We start from the raw sequence: 17,827 nt of genomic DNA, 5'->3' as shown, positions 1-17,827 counted from the left end.
ACTATGAATAGATCAATAACAAGGTCTGAAGTTCAGGTAGCATTTAAGAGCCTACCACACAAAAAAAGCATAGGTCCAGACAGGTTCACAGCCGAATTCTACCACACACACAAAGAGGAGCTGGTACCATTCCTTCTGAAACTATTCCAAGTAATTCAAAAAGAGTGAATTCTTCCCAAATCATTTTATGAGACCAACATCATCCTGATATAAAACCCGGCAGAGACTCAACAAGAAAAGAAAACTTCAGGCCAATATCCATGATGAACATAGACGCAAAAATCTTCAATAAAATACTGGCAAACCAATTGTAACAGCACATCAAAAAGCTTGTCCACCATGATGAAGTAGGATTCATCCTGGGGATGCAAGGCTGGTTCAACATACGCAAGTCTATAAATGTAATTCACCACATAAACAGAACCAAAAACAAAAACTACATATCATCTCAATTGACGCAGAGAAGGCCTTTGATAAAATTCAACAGCCCTTTTTTCTAAAAACCCTCAATAAACTCGGTATTGGTGGAATGTATCTCAAAATAATAAAAGGTATTTACAACAAATCAACAGCCAATATCATAGTTAATGGGCAAAAACTGGAAGCATTCCCTTTGAAATCTGGCACTAGACAAGGATGCCCTCTCTCACGACTTCTATTCAATATAGTACTGAAAGTTCTAGCCAGAGCAATCAGGCAAGAAAAAGAAATAAAGGATATTCAAATAGGAAAGGAGGAAGCCAAATTGTCTCTATTTGCAGATGACATGATAGTATATCTAGAAGACCCCATCATCTCAGCCCCAAAACTTTTGAAACTGATAAGCAACTTTAGCAAAGTCTCAGGCTATAAAATCAATGTGCAAAAATTACAAGCATTCCTATACACCAATAAGAGACTTAAAGAGAGCAAAATCAAGAACGAACTGCCATTCACAATTGCTACAAAAAGAATAAAATACCTAGGAATACAACTAACAAGGGACGTAAGGGATCTCTTCAAGGAGAACTACAAACCACTGCTCAATAAAATAAGAGAGGGCACAAACAGATGGAGAAACATTCCATGTCCATGGTTACGAAGAATCAATATCATGAAAATGGCCATATTGCCCAAAGTAATTTACAGAATCAACCCTATCCCCATCAAGCTACCATTGACTTTCTTCACAGAACTGGAAAAAACCAACTTAAACTTCATATGGAACCAAAAGACAGGCTGCATAGCCAAGTCAATTCTAAGCAATAAGAACACAGCGAGAGACATCACACTACTGGACTTCAAACTGTACTACAAGGCTACAGTAATCAAAACAGCATAGTACTGGTACCAAAACAGAGATATAGACCAATGCAATAGAACAGAGGCATCAGAGGCAACACAACATATCTACAACCATAAAATCTTGGATAAACCTGACAAAAACAAGCAAAGGGGAATGATTTCCTGTTTAATAAATGATGTTGGGGAAACTGGCTAGCCATGTGCAGAAAGCAGAAACTGGACCCCTTCCTGACACCTTACACTTAAATTAACTCCAGATGGATTAAAGACTTAAACATAAGACCTGGCACCATAAAAACCCTAGAAGAAAATCTAGGCAAAACCATTCAGGACATAGGAGTAGGCAAGGACTTCATGAACAGCACACCAAAAGCATTGGCAACAAAATCCAAAATAGACAAATGGGACCTAATCAAACTCCACAGCTTCTGCATGGCAAAAGAAACAGTTATTAGAGTGAATCAGCAACCAACAGAATGGGAAAAACTTTTTGCAGTTTACCCATCTGACAAAGGGCTGATATCCAGAATTTATAAAGAACTCAAACAGATTTACAAGAAAAAAACAAACAAGCCCATTCAAAAATGGGCAAAGGATATGAACAGACACTTTACAAAAGAGGCCAGCAAACATATGAAAAAATGCTCATCATCACTGGTCATTAGAGAAATGCAAATCAAAACTACATTGAGATAGCATCTCACGCCAGTTAGAATGACGATTATTAGAAATCTGGAGACAACAGATTCTGGAGAGGATGTGGAGAAATAGGAACACTTTTACACTGCTGGTGGGAATGTAAATTAGTTCAACCATTGTGGAAGACAGTGTGGCAATTCCTCAAGCACCTAGAAATAGCAATTCCATTTGACCCAGCAATCCCCTTACTGGGTATATATCCAAAGGACTATAAATCGTTCTACTATAAGGACACATGCACACAAATGTTTATTGCAGCACTGTTCACAATAGCAAAGACCTGGAAGCAACCCAAATGCCCATCAATGATAGACTAGACTGGGAAAATGTGGCACATATACAACATGACACAAGAACAGAAAATGAAATACCGCATGTTCTCACTCATAGGCGGGTGTTGAACAATGAGAACACATGGACACAGGGAGGGGAGCACTACAAACTGGGGTCTATTGGGGGAATAGGGGAGGGACAGTGGTGGGGGGAGCTGGGGAGGGACCACATGGGGAGAAATGCCAGATATGGGTGAAGGGGAGGAAGGCAGCAAAACACACTGTCACATGTGTACCTGTGCAACTGTCTTGCAAGTTCTGCACATGTACCCCAAAACCTAAAATGCAATAAAAAAAATCTGGAGACAGATTCTGGAGAGGATGTGGAGAAATAGGAACACTTTTACACTGCTGGTGGGAGTGTAAATTAGTTCAACCATTGTGGAAGACAGTGTGGTGATTCCTCAAGGACCTAGAAATAGAAGTTCCATTTTACCCAGCAATCTCATTATTGGTTATATATCCAAAGGAGTATAAATTGTTCTACTATAAGGACACATGCACATGAATGTTTATTGCAGCACTGTTTACAATAGTAAACACCTGGAACCAATCCAAATACCCACAGATGATAGACTGGACTGGGAAAATGTGGCACATATACACCATGGAATATTATGCAGCAATAAAAAACGAGGAGTTCATGTCCTTTGTAGTGACATAGATTAATCTGGAGAACATCATTCTCAGTAAACTGACACAGAAACAGAAAATGAAATACCGCATGTTCTCACTCATAGGCGGGTTTTGAACAATGAGAACACATGGACACAGGGAGGCGAGCACTACACACTGGGGTCTATTGGGGAGAATAAGGGAGGAACAGCTGTCGGGGGGAGCTGGGGAGGGATAGCATGGGGAGAAATGCCAGATGTGGGTGAAGGGGAGGAAGGCAGCAAATCACACTGCCACGTGTGTATCTATGCAAGTATTTTGCATGTTCTGCACATGTACCCCAAAACCTAAAATGCAATAAAAAATTTATATATATTTATACATATAAATACATATATATATATGAAAAAAGTGTCCCTTGCCATGTTCACAAAGGTGTGAATAAAACTGTATATATAAGGAAAAGGCTGTGAACTTATAGAAAAGATAAACTATGGCTTCTAAACAAATTACGAAATTTATTTTGCCTTTATCCTTGAGTGTGATACAGAAAAATGTAAGCCCGTAGACCTAGTTACCAGAAGACACTTATCCTCCTCAGCCCAGGTATGAACTCAAAGTTTGCCCTGAGCTAGTTTGATCTTCAAGTTTTCTCCAAGTTTTTTCATGAACTTAAATGTATTCAAGTAGTCAGAATGTTGCACATTGAGTAAACCTTTAATGCAAGCAGCCAAGTCCTTGGTCATGAAGCCAACCTCAGGTGTCTCAATACAGACTTCTTCCAAAGCATTTGCAAAGAAGTCAAGCTCTTTCTTGTTACCAAGCTTTGTTCTGTGTGCTAATCCTGTGGTCTGGGTGAAAAATGGAAGAGATAAGATTGGTGGCCATCTCCATTTCTTTCTGGTACATGTGGTAGTGATGGGTTACTGTTGCATGGGAAGCCTCTGCTTCTGTCTTGGCATCTGGACAAACCAGTACGCTGGTCATCATGCTGAGAGAAACATACCCTTGGGCCACAGAGTCCAACTGCACATCACCATGATGTTTTTTGCAGGCCCAGAAGCCTCCCTCTGATTTCATAACTTGAGCCATTATGTCATGGATGAGCCTATGCTCATACTAGATCTTTTGGGGTTCAAACTGGGACTTGTACTGCTTTTCATATATCTCCTGAAAGATGTCTTTCAAACACCCATCATATTTCTTAGAATAGTATTTTTGGTGCTCAGATACAAAGGCCAACCCTTAGGAAGAGCCATTTGGAAGGAACTGTGCAAAATCTTCAATTGACTTATCTTAATTATACATCCCCATGGCAACACCACCACCCTCTTCAAAGTTATGTATCAGGTGTGTCACCTTTTGGGTTCTGTCACTTGGTGTGTGGGTTATCTCTACATTTCCAGGCCCAGGAACAACAGAATCAGTTGCTCAGTATTGATTCCCATAAGCATGACCCCTATGATGATGAGTTTTACCCATCCGCTCACAAGCCAGGGAATAATTTTGCAGATAATGGCTTCTCTGAAGATGGTGCCACCAAGAATATTTTGTATGGTGCCATTTGGTGATTTCCACATTTGTTCCAACTTGAACTCCTCAACCTTCTTCTCATCAGGGGTGATAGTGGCCTACCTGACACCAACGTTATACTTCCTTATGGCATCTGCAGCATCCTTGGTCATTGGTGGCATCATGATTCTCTATGCCTAAATCATAGCTATGTATATCGAATTCCACATAAGAAAAAATTTCTCCTTAATCAATTCCCAAGTGATTCATATCATTTCATCTCCTTGCATCTCTGCCACAGAACCACCACTGATATTTTTGGACATTTTGACTTCAATAAACCTTGACAATGAAGAAATTTTTTATCCCCCATTCCTCCCAGTCTTGCAGACTCAACTGCATGTAGTTTGTCTCCTGCTGGATGATATGCTGGCGAGGAGTTGGGGCACCACAGTCATCGCTCACACGCTCAGAGTCATGCGCACAGGTTGGCAATGCCAAACTGGACTCTCACTGCCTTGGATTCTGATGCAGCCTCTACTGAAACCCCCCATGTGTTTTTATATTAAGCTAAACATGAGTTCATACTGATATCAGTAATTCTACTCCAGCACTGCAAGGTTCATTTTAGTTAGGGCAGTTTTTAAATAGTGCTGAGCTCATTAAATCATTCTACTCAAAGATTCTCTAAATTCTAAGAGAACACGTAAATTATTGTTAATTGTCAGCTTGAAATTAATCATAAATATATTTAATTACCTAAATAGGCTTATTTAACATGTTTCTTTTTGAGTACTTAACAAGCACAGAAATATATGTCTATTTTATGGGATTCAGAGCATGTTGACTTATTTAAAATTATTATTAAAGTTTATAGTTTACAGTTGTTTACTGTAACTATAAATTTTAATTTAAGTGAGGCACTGATCCTCAACCTCTTTTAAGCAAGTTGAGGATCAACTCAAAATTCTTTTAAGCAAGGAATTTTGCAGTTGTGGGTTTTTTAGCACTTTTCTGCTTAAGGGAAAAGAGCTAAGTACCAATAATTATCTTCTGACCTTACATAGAAAATTCACATGCATTTGTACCTTCTAGAACACAAGGGGGTCAGGGTGACCAACCCTCTGAGCTTATGTAGGAGTAAGGGCTTTCCTGGGTTGTGGGACTTTCAGTGCTAGAACTGGGGAGGTCCTGGGTAAATAGGGAAGAGTGTGTACAAATATTAACTAGAAAAACAACTTTTCAAGGCAATCAATTACAACAGATTGTTTAGATGTTAGAGGTTACTTTTAGAGGGCATAGCAATTATCTTTGAAGCCCATGTGTTTTACAAGATGTATTAGTTAGTAATCAAATTTCTCTGTTGAATTTTGTGTCACAAAACAAAATCTGCGTTTCTGCACCTAGTGGAGAAGGACTTATATTTTCTTATTGTTTGAATTATTTTTATTAGGAATTCAAATGACCTATAGTTTCAAGGCAAAGTACTGGAATTCCATTAGTAAACATTAAGAAAGAAAAGGCTGGTCTCAGAAGCTCAATCATGCAATGAAGATAGAAAATGGGGCAGGCAATATCTTGCATCAGCCCTGTCCCTTAATCACAGGCAGTTAGTCATATATGTGATTGATTTAATACTAATTCTTTGACAGGCAATGAACACCTAATTATTATCTTGTTTCTGAGATTACAACTAACTTTTTGAGCTTGCTTAATAAGTGTCTTTTCCAGGATCATATCACTGTAAAAGTGGCAAATATTGATATATTGTATATTCAAATAATTTGAAATTATATTTTAATTTAAAAAACCATCAATTTATATCCATCTTAGACACAATAGTAAGGAAATTCCTTCATGGTGAAATGACTGTATCTCTTAGAAGTGTGGAGGAAAAAAATTGGTGTAGGAAAAAGCTGAAGAAATTAAATGTGGGAACAGCGACCCCTTCTCTCCAGAAGTATGTGAGGATGGCACAGTTCCCGAGAGTACTGGTGAGATGTGATTATGTAGTTCTGTGTGATATTCTGTGTTTATTTCCTCATTATCAAAGATTCTTTAGGAAAGCCTTGGTGAATATTCCAGGCTTTTTCTTCTTCTTCTGTGCTTTGGTTATCAATTGTGGTCAGTGCTTGATACCAGCAAGGAGGTAACCAGTACATTCAAAGGGGAATGTTGAGATAAGATATGGGGCTCCACTTACCACTACCCCTCCCACAGGGAGATTGGCCCTGTAATGTAAAGTTTGAAGTCGCTGGCTGCTATGTTTTAAAGGAAAGTAGAAAACCACCAACCCAGACAGATTTGGGTGAACAGTCTCAGCTTACTCATGTATAGGGAACTCAGAAGAAATATTCATCTCTACTTCTAAAACAATTTAAAAACTTGGTATGATTGAAAATAACATTTTAGTCTTCTGTTGCTATAGAACTATGGTGTTCTATAAAAAAAAAGTTCTTTCACACCAGCGATAATGATCGAAGGGTTTTGTGAAATTAGATTAATGACAGGTAGCTACAGGTACTTTGTGATTAGTTGGATAGCTTGGCTGTAATTACATTGACCTAATCATTTCTTACTTCCCTGCCATAGAATATTTTAGAATAGATGGCTCCTACCTAAATCAAAGTATAGAAGAGAACATTATATGAATTCATTGTTACTTTCCTTAGACAAATTTTTCAAGGTCCTTGATAATAAGAATTGAACGGGAATGAAGTTAAATAAAATTATAACACAAATAGCTTGTATAAAAGGTAACATTATAACAGAACAAGATTATTATTTTTTAAATATCTGAGTTGAAAAGTCTGTAGCTTCAAGTAAATATGAAGCACTTCAAAGGGTGTAAGAGAAGGTATAGATTTCAAAGATATACCTAATCTTTAAGTTCCAATTTAAATGTCATCTTCTTTAGTAATCTTCTCTGAATCCTTGTGTTATATAAATATTTGCCTTTCTTCCCACAACCATAGCATATTTTCTGTACTCCACATAGTACATTACATGAGGTATTCTCTAGTATAATTGTTAATATAAATGTTATCTCTTACTAAATAAGTTGCTTGAGAATGGGATCCACACCTCGATCATCTTTGTGTTTTGCTTCATATAGCTCACATTAAAAAATATTGAATAATTAACTAAAGACTTTATTTAAATAATCTATCAAGTAGAGGATAGGTCTGCAGATTTTTTCTGTAAAGGGCCAACTAGTAGATAGTATTAGGCTTTGTAGGCCAAGCGGTCTCTCTTTCAACTATTCAACTTTGCAATAGTAGTGTAAAAGCAGCCATAGACAATATATAAATGATAGGCATGGTGGTATTCCAACAACATTTTATTTACAAAAATAGATGGTAAGCTGGATTTGGTCCATGGGCTGTAATTGCTGACCCTGTTGAAGAACGTAGCAGTCATTGGATCTTTAATAAGAAATGTGTTAATTTGATTAACTAGTATCCTGTGTTTCTGCCACCCTCAATTGTAATAGCATACTCCCTGCTGCCTCTCTTGAAGCCCCCTCCCAAAACACACAGACACACACACACACACACAGACACACACACAGACACACACACACACACACACACCCCTCAGATGTTTGGTGATTTTTGGCTGTCTCCTTGCATTTAAAGGAGGGATGTGTGTAGCTGACTGGAAGCTGTATGCACGTAGGTAGGGAGGGCATGTCCACGGTGAACTTTACTGTAGGGAGATCTGGCAGGGCCGCCCTTTCATCAGGGATTTTGGGATAGTATCTTAAGATCTTTTTCTTGGGCTGATCAGATTCCCAACAACAAATCTTCAAAACTCTTTCTTGAGAAGTATAAATCTAGCTGTTAGAGTTCTGGGAAACAAGGGAAGGAAGTGAATAGCATATTTGCTCTTACTTCCCTCTTCTCGGTCCTTTGTGTTCTTAGATACTAAAACTACATGTGGAGGTTCTGTCATGTGCCACTGAGACTTGGTCAGGAGCAGGACACAGAAGCTTTTGTCAGGAACCCATTGAGCTCTTCTGCTTTTCTCCAGATCAGACTGGGGATAGGGTATCTTGTTTCCTTACCTACTCTTCCGAGTCTGTCATTTATGACATAAACTTTAGGCACCAATTCCTTCATGGTTTATGCTGTTGACATTCAAAAACCCAACCTCTTTCAACCCAGATGTCTCTCCTTGTAGAATCCTGGTAGCATTACTAACCAAGAGAAGTGCAAGGGTGGGATCAAGTAAACACTGTAGTAGGTCTCAAAATAGGCTGAGTGACTTAGTCCTCATCATGTGGTGATGAAAAAACTCCTTAACTTGCATTTAAAAAAAAATTTTTATTGCATTTTAGGTTTTCGGGTACATGTGCAGAACATGCAAGACAGTTGCATAGGTACACACATGGCAGTGTGATTTGCTTCCTTTCTCCCCTTCACCCACATTCAGCATTTCTCCCCAGGCTATCCCTCCCCAGTTCCCCCGCAACGCTGGCCCTCCCCTTTCCCCCCAATAGACCCCAGTGTTTAGTACTCCCCTCTCTGTGTCCATGTGTTCTCATTTTTCATCACTCGCCTATGAGTGAGAATATGCGGTATTTCATTTTCTGTTCTTGTGTCAGTTTGCTGAGAATGACGTTCTCCAGATTCATCCATGTCCCTACAAATGACACAAACTCATCATTTCTGATTGCTGCATAATATTCCATGGCGTATATGTGCCACATTTTCCTAATCCAGTCTATCATCGATGGGCATCTGGGTTGGTTCCAGGTCTTTGCTATTGTGAACAGTGCTGCAATAAACATTCGTGTGCATGTGTCCTTATAGTAGAACGATTTATAGTCCTTTGGATATATACCCAGTAATGGGATTGCTGGGTCAAATGGAATTTCTATTTCTAAGGCCTTGAGGAATCTCCACACTGTCTTCCACAGTGGTTGAACTAATTTACACTCACACCAACAGTGTAAAAGTGTTTCTTTTTCTCCACATCCTCTCCAGCATCTGTTGTCTCCAGATTTTTTAATTATCGCCATTCTAACAGGCATGAGATGGTATCTCAATGTGGTTTTGATTTGCATCTCTGTGACGACCAGTGATGATGAGCATTTTTTCATGTGATTGTTAGCCTCATATATGTCTTCTTTGATAAAGTGTCTGTTCATATCCTTTGCCCAATTTTGAATGGGCTTGTTTGTTTTTCTCCTGTAAATCCGTCTCAGTTCTTTGTAAATTCTGGATATCGTTCCATCGATACTGAGTTTATTGAGGGTTTTTAGCATAAAGGGCTGTTGAATTTTGTCAAATGCCTTCTCTGCGTCAATTGAGATAATCATGTGGTTTTTGTTTTTGGTTCTGTTTATGTGGTGAATTACGTTTATAGACTTGCGTATGTTGAACCAGGCTTGCATCCCCAGGATGAATCCTACTTGATCATGATGGATAAGTTTTTTGATTTGCTGTTGCAATCGGCTTGTCAATATTTTATTGAAGATTTTTGCATCTATGTTCATCATGGATATTGGCCTGAAGTTTTCTTTTCTTGTTGAGTCTCTGCCGGGTTTTGGTATAAGGATGATATTGGTCTCATAAAATGATTTGGGAAGGATTCCCTCTTTTTGGATTATTTGGAATAGTTTCAGAAGGAATGGTACCGCTCCTCTTTGTGTGTCTGGTAGAATACGGCTGTAAACCCATCTGGACCTGGGCTTTTTTTTGTGTGGTAGGCTCTTAATTGCTGCCTTGACTTCAGACCTTGTTATTGGTCTATTCATAGTTTCAGCTTCCTTCTGGTTTAGGCTTGGGAGGACACAGGAGTCCAGGAATTTATTCATTTGTTCCAGGTTTACTAGTTTATGTGCATCGAGTTGTTTGTAATATTCTCTGATGATGGTTTGAATTTCTGTGGAACCTGTGGTGATTTCCCCTTTATCATTTTTTATTGCATCTATTTGGTTGTTCTCTCTTTTATTTTTAATCAATATGGCTAGTGGTCTGTCTATTTTGTTGATCTTTTCAAAAAACCAGCTCTTGGATTTATTAATTTTTTGAAGAGCGTTTCGTGTCTCAATCTCCTTCAGTTCAGCTCTGATCTTAGTTATTTCTTGTCTTCTGCTGGGTTTTGATTTTTTTTTGATCTTGCTCCTGTAGCTCTTTCAATTTTGATGACAGGGTGTCAATTTTGGATCTCTCCATTCTCCTCATATGGGCATTTATTGCTATATATTTTCCTTTAGAGACTGCTTTATGTGTCTTTGTTTTCATTGGTTTCAAAGAACTTCTTTATTTCTGCCTTTATTTCATGGTTGATCCAGTCCACATTCAAGAGCCAGTTGTTCAGTTTCCATGAAGCTGTGTGGTTCTGTGTTGGTTTCTGAATTCTGAGTTCTAACTTGATTGCACTATAGTCTGAGAGACTGTTTGTTATGATTTCAGTTGTTTTGCATTTGCTGAGGAGTGCTTTACTTCCAATTATGTGGTCAATTTTAGAGTAGGTGTGATGTGGTTCTGAGAAGAATGTATATTCTGTGGATTTGGAGTGGAGAGTTCTGTAAATGTTTATCAGGTTTGCTTTTTCCAGGTCTGAGTTCAAGCCCTGGATATTCTTGTTGATTTTCTGTCTGGTTGATCTGTCTAATATTGCCAGTGGAGTGTTAAAGTCTACCACTATTATTGTGTGGGAGTCTAAGTCTCTTTGTAAGTCATTAAGAACTTGCCTTATATATCTGGGTGCTCCTGTATTGGGTCCATATATGTTTAGAATCGTTAGCTCTTCTTGTTGTATCGATCCTTTTACGATTATGTAATGGCCTTCTTTATCTCTTTTGATCTTGTTGCTTTAAAGTCAATTTTATCAGAGACAAGAATTGTAGCTCCTGCTTTTTTTTGCTTTCCATTTGCTTGGTAAATCTTTCTCCATCCCTATATTTTGAGCCTTTGTGTATCCTTGCATGTGAGATGGGTTTCCTGGATACAGCACACCGATGGGTTTTGGATTTTTATACAATTTGCCAGTCTGTGTTGTTTGATTGGTGCATTTAGTCCATTTACATTTAGGGTTAATATTGTTGTGTGTGAATTTGATACTGCCATTTTGATGCTAACTGGCTGTTTTGCCCATTAATTGTTGTAGATTCTTCATTATGTTGATGCTCTTTAGCATTTAGTGTGATTTTGGATTGGCTGGTACTGGTTGTTCCTTTCTATGTGTAGTGCCTCTTTCAGGAGCTCTTGTAAAGCAGGACTGGTGGTGACAAAATCTCTGAGTACTTGCTTGTTCGCAAAGGATTTTATTTTTCCTTCACTTCTGAAGTTCAGTTTGGCTGGATATGAAATTCTGGGTTGGAAGTTCTTTTCTTTAAGGATGTTGAATACTGGCCCCCACTCTCTTTTGGCTTGTAGTGTTTCTGCTGAGAGATCTGCTGTGAGTCTGATGGGCTTCCCTTTGTGGGTGACCTGACCTTTCTCTCTGGCTGCCCTTAGTATTTTCTCCTTTATTTCAACCTTGTTGAACCTGATGATTATGTGCCTTGGGGTTGCTCTTCTTGCAAAATATCTTTGTGGTGTTCTCTGTATTTTCTGCATTTGAGTGTTGGCCTGTCTTGTTAGGTGGGGGAAATTTTCCTGGATAATGTCCTGAAGAGTATTTTCCAGCTTGGATTCATTCTCTTCGTCACATTCTGGTACACCTATCAAACGTAGGTTAGGTCTCTTCACATAGTCCCACATTTCTTGGAGACTTTGTTCATTCTTTTTTGCACTTTTTTCTCTGATCTTGGTTTCTCGTTTTATTTCATTAAGCTGATATTCGACATCTGATATTGTTTCTTCTGCTTGGTCAATTCAGCTGTTGAAACTTGTGCATGCTTCACGAAGTTCTTGTATTGTGTTATTCAGCTCCTTTAATTCATTCATATTCCTCTCTAAGTTGTCCATTCTTGTTATCATTTCCTCGAATCTTTTTTCAAATCTTTTTTCAAGGTTCTTAGTTTCTTTGCATTGATTTAAAACATGTTCTTTTAGCTCACAAAAATTTCTCATTATCCACCTTCTGAAGTCTAATTCTGTCATTTCATGGCAGTCATTCTCTGTCCAGCTTTGTTCCCTTGCTGGTGAGGAGTTTTGGTACTTTGTAGGAGGCGAGGTGTTCTGGTTTCGGGTGTTTTCCTCCTTTTTGCACTTGTTTCTTTCCATCTTTGTGGATTTGTCCACCTGTCGTCTGAGTAGTTGCTGACTTTTTGATTGGGTCTCTGAGTGGAGGCCCAGATTGTTGATGATGAAGTATTTCTGTTACTTGGTTTTCTTTCTACCAGTGTAGCCCCTTCACTGTACGACTGCTGAGGTCCACTCCAGGCCCTGCTTGTCTGGGGTGCACCTATAGCAGCTGCGGAACAGTGAGGGATTGCTACCAGTTTCTTTTTCTGCTATTCTTGTCCCAGAATGATGCCTGCAAAATGTCAGTGTTTTGGATATAGAGGTGTCAGGGAGCTGCTTGAGGAGACAATCTGTACTTTATAGGAGCTCAACTGCTGAGCTCTGAGCTCTGTTGTTAATTCAGGGATGTTAGGCTGCTACCTTTAATTCTGCTGCAGCAGAACTCATAAAAAAACCCCTTTTTTTCAGATGCTCTGTCTCGGGGGTTGGGGCTTTCTTTGTGAGTGTCCATTGCACTGTTCTGCCCAGCTAGGAGGCAGTCTAGTCACTATTTGCCTGCTGAGGCTCCGCCCTGCTGGTGTGAGGTCCTCCCTGTTGCTGCAGGCTCTGCCCTGATGCTATGGTTTCCGCCCTGCTGCCATGGGCTACGCCCTGTGGCAAAGTCTCTATGTTGTGGTGGATTGCCTCAGCAACAGCAGGCTGCCTCAGCAATGGGCGTGTTTCTCAGTAGGAGCAGATTGCCTTGGTAATGGCGGATGCTCCCCACCCCCACGGAGCTGTACTGTCCTGGGTTCAGCTGTGCCCGCAGTGAAACTCTCCACCTGGAGCGTTTGGAATCACCATTTTGTTTGTCCCACTGCGCTACCCCAAACGCTGTTTCCCTGGAATCTCCTGACCTGGCTCACTGTCCAAGTCTTATTCAGTCTCAAGTTCAGCCCTCTCCAGTCTCAGATTGCTGGTTCAACAGGACACCCGGACCAGTGCGCTTTGTGCAGAGCACTGTGGAGTGCCCCTGCGCTACAGCGCTGGCCACCGGCTGCACCGGCTGCCGGCTGCACCAGCCAAAACCTCTGCCTGGTGTCCCGCGTCTCTTTTATACCCAGGAATTTTTTCAATCTGTGGGCAACAAAGATCCATCTGGAAATGCGGCCCTGACTCATTCTCTGCGCATTCACCAACAGCTTCAATTCTGGGTTGTTCTCCGTGTCTTCCCTTCTTAACTCGCATTTTGTAAGCACAAACGATGTTTTCTTTACTGCCGTGACAATGTTGCCTAGCATGGGGGAGGTGTAACACAAGGTAGGCATTTAACAGATTTTTAAAATTATTTATTATTATTTTTTAGAGACAAGGTCTTGCTCTGTTACCCAGGCTAGTGTGCAGTGGCACAATCGTGGCTCCCTGCAGCCTTGAACACCCAGGCTCAAGCGATCCTCTTTCCTGCCTCAGGTGGGAGGCTGGGACTGCAGGTGTGCACTACCACACCTGGTCAATTTTTGTATTTTTGTAGAAGTGGGTTTTCACTATGTTTCTCAGGCAGGTCTCAGAATCCTAACCTCAAGTGATCTACCTGCCTCCGCCTCCCAGTGTGCTGGGATTACAGGTGTGAGCCAACATGCCCAGCCAGATGTTTGTTGAGTAACTTGAGAAAATAAGGCTAGAAAGGAATTTCTCTGCTTTCTCATCACTGGAAATCTGTACATCTTATCTTCTAATTCTATCATGTTTTCCACTTCTTTCTTAGTTCTGATTCAATGTGAAAATGCTGATGAATCTGTACTTGTTACACACGTCTCTTCATATGAGGCTTGTCAAAAAAGATGACTATGAGAAAGAGCAGAAAAAGAAAAAAAATTCAAGAAAAATGCTGATTTATATTTACTTTCATTAATTTTTCGTTCCCAAGTACTGTCTTTTTAATCAACTGATTTGTTTAGAACCAAGTACAATTATCAATCGGAATTAATTTAGAGTCCTTTAAATTACCTTATGCAGTTTTTCTTCTATTATTAAATAATATTTAATTCAGTTAGGTTTTAACTGTAAAATCAACTGGTAACTTAGCACCAAATTTGGGTGTTTTCCAGGTATAGGTAAACAATATTACAGGATCATATCTCTAGCTTTTTTGGAATAACAGTAGATAAAGGACAAAAATTTTTTTTAATTAATACTCAGTCATTTATTAATTTATATGAGAGATGCTGCATATGCTCAGGATCTAATTTTTTGCAGCAAATGTTATTTGCCTTATGCATTTGACATCCGTTTAATATATTGACTAGATAAGTCAGAGATAGTGGGTACACTCTACCTGGTCCCCCTCTTACTTTTAATAATATTTTAATAATAGGCCCTTTAACTCTTAGTTGGGCACATGGCTGCTCAGTAGATATAATATTTCATATATTTCACAGACTCTCTTGCAGACAGGTGTGGCAGAGCAATTGTATACTGGACTATAGAATTAGAGCAGCAATGACTTGTGCAACTTCTGGGTCTTATGTTATGATCTTTGTCATAATTCAGGTAGTTCTAACTAATTAATTTGAAGTTTCTTTAAAACATGTGATTCAAATTTGTGATAAAGCAGACTGACTCAATTATTTTTATTTAGTGAGATATTTGGTGTATGTACACTGACATTCTAATACACTCAAATATATTTCTATATCTTGCTATATACATGATGCTATATACATTACATATACAGACTATCATCTACATTGTTATAATAGTATGTATGTATGTATCTACACATATATCTAATAAGAATAAATGAGTGACTACATAATATCCATGACAAATAAGTTTATTTTTACTGGTTTTATATGCTAAGGACCGTATAAAGAAATCAGTTAGTTTTCCATATGGTCCTTGATATTACTGTCTTCTTAAAACTGGATTAGTCAGTCAAATAAAGTCAAAAAACTTTTCAGGAAATACAAGTAAAAAGCAGAATCAAGACACTTGGAAACAGGGATAGGATGCAATAAACTTGTAAAGTATTTAAGCAGAGGGAATAAACTATTGTCCAATTGGAAATCAAGTTTGTTGCTTTAATTTTTCTTTTAAAGTAATAGAAAACAACTCTAAATAGATTACTATAAGTCATAAGTGATATTAGTGGGCTACATTTTAAACATAAATAAAAAAAGCTACACTGAGTTTTTTTTCTACTATAAGTCTGACAAGAAAGTTTGTCAATTAACTCAATGTTTCTTAGTGGAATTGTTTTCACTTTAATTTTTAATAGATAATTCTTCAACATGATACACATTAAAAAGTTCAAATGAATATTCAGTAAAAGATCTTCCTTTTACCATGCTTAAAAACATTAGACATAGTCCTATATTAAAAAACGTGTTTTACTTTGAAAGACCTGGTTGTTTGAATAAGGAATGAGTCAATTCCCTTGAATATTTGTAAACAGTCAAGAATTTAATTAGCAGTTTTCTATGACTTTCTTTAGTAAACATTGATTGTTGTTTCTTAATATTCCAAGTCCTGCCAATGAGATGTAAACAAAAGTGTCTTAGGGTAGCTTTTTGGAGCTTTAAAAGACTATGATTACACATCTTTAACATGCAATTCTTCCCTTTCTCCACCCTGCTGACTGAAACATGGATGTAATGGTTGCCATTTTGAAACCCACAGAGTATGGCTTGTCTTAGGGTGGTGAAATGATGAGCTGAAAAGATCCTGGACCCCTGAGTATTTTGTAGAACAGAGCCCCATACCAGTTCTGCACTCCTAACTCTACACCTTTATATGTGATAGAAATATAATTGTATTTATGTAAATGTTTTGCATCTCCAGGACATTTATTAAAATTCTACCTAACAGCAGAATAGAGAGCATGTGAAAACATGAGGAACAATAAATAAAAATCTCAGGACCAATCCAAGATGGCTGATACCTAACAGCTCGGGATTGTAGCTCCCAGTGAAAGTGCAGAAAAGGAGAAGACACCGCACATTCAGATAAATTTTCATTGCTCACAGACCAGAAGATTCCCAGTGGAGGAACCCCACGAGTAACCAGCATGACTTTTGTGGCCAGTCCAGCAGTTTTACTGGTGCCTTGGCGTGGCAGCTCTTCATGCAGAGTAAACGGGACTGGTTCCCCTTCTGACTGGTGTCTGGAGTTCTGGGAAGGCAGAGCCTCTTATTACAGACTCAAGAAGAAAGCCAGACTGGAGATTCCCAGGCAGAAGAGCACCATCAGTCTTCTCGCTGCTGTTTTGGCTCAATTCCAGTGCTGGGAATCAATAAACTGGACGTCCACTCAGAAACCTAATTAGAAAGGTGGTAATTGTAAAGATGAAAGATGGATAAATTTATAACAAAGGGAAGAAACCAGCCTAAAAAGGCTGAGAATACCAATAATCAGAACCCTTCTTCCTCTACAGGGGATTACAGTTCCTCATCAGCAATGGAACAAACCCTAATGGAAGAGGACTGGTTCCATTAACAGAAGTAGGCTTCAGAAGGTGGATGATAAGAAACTTCTGGGAGTTAAAAGAACTTGTTCTAACCCAATGTAAAGAAACTAAGAACTTTGAAAAAAGGTTTGACGAAATGCTAACAAGAGTAGACAATATAGAGAGGAACATAAATGAAATAACGGAGTTGAAAAACACAACACGAGAACTTAGTGAAATATGCACAAGTTTGAATAGCCGAATTAATCAAGCAGAAGAAAGGATATCAGAGGTCAAAGACCAACTTAATGAAATAAAATGAAAAGACAAGAATAGAGAAAAAAGGATAAAAAGAAATGAGCAAAGTCTCCAAGAAGTATGGGACTATGTGAAAAGACCTAATTTACTTTTGATAGGTGTACCTGAATGTGACGGAGAGAATGAATCCAAGCTGGAAAATACTCTTCAGAATATTATTCAGAAAAACTTTCCCAACCTAGCAAAACAGGACAATATTCAACCCCAGGTAATACAGAGAACACCATAAAGCTATTCCTCAAAAAGAGCAACCCCAAGGCACATAATCATCAGATTCACCAGGGTTGAAATGAAGGAGAAAATCCTAAGGGCAGCCAGAGAGAAAGGTCAGGTTACCCACAAAGGGAAGCCTATTAGACTTACAGCAGATCTCTCAGTAGAAACCCTACAAGCCAAAAGAGAGTGGGGCCAATATTCAACACCCTTAAAGAAAAGAATTTTCAGCCCAGGATTTCATATCCTGCCAAACTAATCTTCACAATTGAAGGGAAAATAAAATCTTT

At 38.8% G+C, this 17,827-nt stretch overlaps 1 protein-coding gene and 1 pseudogene across 3 annotated transcripts in view; one reads left to right on the top strand and one right to left on the bottom strand.

The window, feature by feature from the left end:
* LOC118152909 (uncharacterized) overlaps positions 1–17,827 on the top strand; it is a 160,493-nt gene that overhangs the window by 12,880 nt on the left and 129,786 nt on the right. The window lies entirely within an intron of this gene.
* On the bottom strand, positions 3,460–4,768 carry LOC100388534 (isocitrate dehydrogenase [NADP] cytoplasmic pseudogene; annotated as a pseudogene).

Source organism: Callithrix jacchus, chromosome 4 (genome assembly GCF_049354715.1).
Source record: "Callithrix jacchus isolate 240 chromosome 4, calJac240_pri, whole genome shotgun sequence".
NCBI lineage: Eukaryota > Metazoa > Chordata > Mammalia > Primates > Cebidae > Callithrix > Callithrix jacchus.
This window is presented reverse-complemented; position numbering and strand designations above follow the sequence as displayed.